Here is a 3,345-nt window from a genome sequence, read left to right as displayed (position 1 = left end):
TATCTTATCAACAGTTGTCGAGATCTCAGAAGTTTTGGTCTGAACATATAACCTTAAGAAAGGTCGTATGCTGCAGTCCGCTAGCTGATGGGGGCAGCCAAGTCTTTAAGAACTTCAAAACTTGAACTCTTTTAAAGAGTCATTTTGTTTATTTATTAAGATTTCTTGATATAGAGATGAACAATTGTTTTGGATTTTGAAAGATTTCTTTACTCTATCTTTAAGATAATTACAGTTTGAATGTTTTCACATCATAATAATATTCTAATTTAACTTTTATGACTTCTGTATTAGCATTATAAAGTAAAGATATACTTGCAAGATAAAGTATTTTGAAGTGCTTTCACCAAAAACCAAATACTATTGACTCTATGATTAATGACTGAGTGTAATTGCGAAAGTACTTTCTCCTCAACTCCCTAGGAGTCGAGTCTCTAGCAAGTCATGATTCTCCTCACTCCTTGCCAAATCACTTGATTCTTGTCACTATTTAGACTGATGCTATTTCAAAATTTAAATTATAAAAATGGATTATTGACGGGCTTAAAAAGAATCAAGTTCATTGAGTATTAATTATTTAGATTAGTGATATATCTATTTCATTTTTGACGTTCTTTTTTCATGTTTATAACCCATGAATAAAGAAATCCCATGGCCTGTCTAACCAGGCCATTGGATGGGAGTTGGGGCGTTGGTCGGACAGGCTGGGCTAAGTTTAAGGTTAACTTAGGGCGTAAGGCCCATGAGTTTAAGACTAAATTGTCTAATGCAAGCCCAACGTACACTGAAATTTGAGATATTTGGATTGGTTAAGGCCTGGGCTGGGCTGGGCTTGGGTTGTTCAATCCGTCCAAATTGAAACTTGATACGTGCAAATGTGTGTTTATATATGCTTGTCATCGGTCAAATTTGAATAGAATAAAAAGAATGATAAGAGCTTTCTACAAAGTATTCAGAATGAGAATGGGCCATCATACAAACCATGCATGAGCATGCGAACGTAGAGCTATATTGATTGGGCTTGGGTCTCTACGTGCATGGTTTTCTCTAATATGTATTTATATATGTCTATAATCAGACCAGAATGAGACTACCTTAGGACTAGGTCCCACTATAAAAAAACATAACAAGCCTCAAGTTTTACCCACGCTATGCCCGAGAACCAGAAAGCTAAGCCTAGCTGAACCCATGTAAAATAATGGGCTTAATCGGTTCAGTCTCAGGCAGGGCCCGTCCAAGTTCTATTCCTATATAAGTGATCCTTGTTCATTGGTACATTTAAATTAGGGGTAAATTACAAAGACTCCCCTGTACTATGGGGTCTGTGATAAAGTCTGTACTTTGTTTTGCGACAAACACCCCCCGTACTATGACTGTGAGATAAAAACCCCTTCGACTGTAACGATATTTTTTAATTTTCATACTACCATTGTAATAAAAAAACATTGTTCTTCTTCCCCGACCTCAGGATACACGGACATCAGCTGCGATAAGGAGAGAGAGAAAGGGAGATCGGGAATTACCATCGCTGCTGCTCTCTACATCTGTAAATGGGGTTCCACCAGGGTGTTGTACAAGACAATCCTCTGCAAGTCCTTGGGCCGCTTCCGTTTTCCTCTATTCAGCACATCCTGGAAGCTCTGCTTCATCATCTCCTTGAGAACCACCGGTGGGAATTGCTTCGTGAGGAAGAACATATTCGAGATCCAGCTTCTGATTGTCTCCTTGTCCCAATCGTTACTAAAGATGGGGTCGTCTTTAGGCCGGGGATCGATCAAATCGGTCTTTGATATACACTTCTTTAGATTTTTCCCTCACTTTGTTCACCGCTCCTCTGTATTTTTCCTCAGCATCAGATCCTCAGCAAATGCTTATGGCATCAAACTTGGTTCGTAGTAAAATGGGTCTGCACTGCTATTTTTGACTATAGCCCAGTAATTGTCGTCAACCTAAAGATCAAAAGTTTCATCCGTGTAAGTCCCATAGTAAAAATGTGCTCGGAGAAGGACGCGCTCTCCCTTCCCCACGTCTATGGAGTAGCGATTCTTCTTTCTGCTGTGGAATACTCTCCGAGCTTTGAATGGACGATCCACTGAATTATCTACATTTGGAACAGTTTCCTTTTCGCCGCTTTTAATGTGGGGATCATCTCCTACCAATGCGATATTGTTTGCATCAATGAAAGAACAAAGGAGCCGCAATCTATGCTCAGGAATACTGCATTCGATCGCATATATATACATCATGAAAGAAAATGAAATGGAATGGATTATTATCGAGAATAACACAAGAAGACATAATATATAGATGCTGAGAAGAACTTTCCCTCACTTTAGCCTTTTCCCTCGCTTTGTTTACCAATCAGTAGTGAACATGTTGGTTCACATGCATCCTTTCACTAATTCCTGGTTACCTCGTTGCTTCCCTGGATGCAGTTTGGGCTGCCTAGCACCCCAGCTAGATATCGGTGTCATGGAGATTGAGCGCCTGGGCGCAGACATCGCTTATTCTGAGAGGTAGAGAACTTGCCGGTCTCCCTTTCTCTCCTCCCCTATAGCCGTCGGAAGAGCAACTCCTCCTCCACTTCCACCGCCGCCTCCGCCTTCAAACCCGTCACCGTCTTCCACCGCTGCAACTGATTGTAGCGGAGGATTCGAACTCAACGGCGGCGAATCCATCACCGGCCTCTCTCCCTCTCTCTCCATCTTTTATTATTTGTTTTCTTTTTCTATTTCTGCTCCTTCCCACGGTTGCCGCGCCCTCTGTCACAACCAGTTGCTGCCCCCCTCTGTATTTCCGCCGAATCAGTCGTACCCCCAACCCAGTTCGATAAAGTAGGGTCTTTGTAATTTACCCTTAAATTAGTCATCAACAATTGAGCCACCATCAGGCAATATTTCACTACACTTACTGATCTGTTTTAAGTCCATAAATGATATCTCAGTAACACCTCTAGCTTTTCTTTTAATTTGTAGACCGTTATCCCCCCACCGATTGCCTTTGCTACCTCCTCCGGTCTCTGTCGTCGTGACTCGCCATATCAATCAATGATTCTTGTAATGTGGCAAGATTTCAGCCACCACCATTGTCCTGACACTATTACTATCCTTCCACTTTAACCATTGTTTATACACCACCACCTTTTTCACCCTCCAGTCGACTCGTCCACTTGGACCTCTGCTTACACCATTGCTTCCATAGTCACTTCTTCAAATCTCATTTTCACTTTTGCCTATCTTAAATCTGATATTTTCTTCTTATTATCATTCCCATCATCACTTATTTGCTCTTTTATCCTTTCTCTTTAGAGTTTTTTATTCAACAAGCATAAAAACGGAAGAGAGG

At 41.1% G+C, this 3,345-nt stretch overlaps 1 long non-coding RNA gene across 1 annotated transcript; it reads right to left on the bottom strand.

The window, feature by feature from the left end:
* Nucleotides 1-1,394: 1,394 nt before the first annotated feature.
* LOC148879144 (uncharacterized) lies at nucleotides 1,395-2,831 on the bottom strand. The gene is made up of 2 exons (XR_016105490.1): nucleotides 2,332-2,831; nucleotides 1,395-2,217 (listed from the first exon to the last, which is right to left on the bottom strand). It is a non-coding gene; the product is annotated as an uncharacterized LOC148879144 (long non-coding RNA).
* Nucleotides 2,832-3,345: the final 514 nt, after the last annotated feature.

Source organism: Nelumbo lutea, chromosome 1 (assembly GCF_056320005.1).
Source record: "Nelumbo lutea isolate HS-2025 chromosome 1, American lotus-T2T, whole genome shotgun sequence".
Lineage (NCBI taxonomy): Eukaryota > Viridiplantae > Streptophyta > Magnoliopsida > Proteales > Nelumbonaceae > Nelumbo > Nelumbo lutea.
The sequence above is the reverse complement of the archived record's forward strand: the minus strand, read 5'-3'. Positions and strand labels throughout refer to the sequence as shown.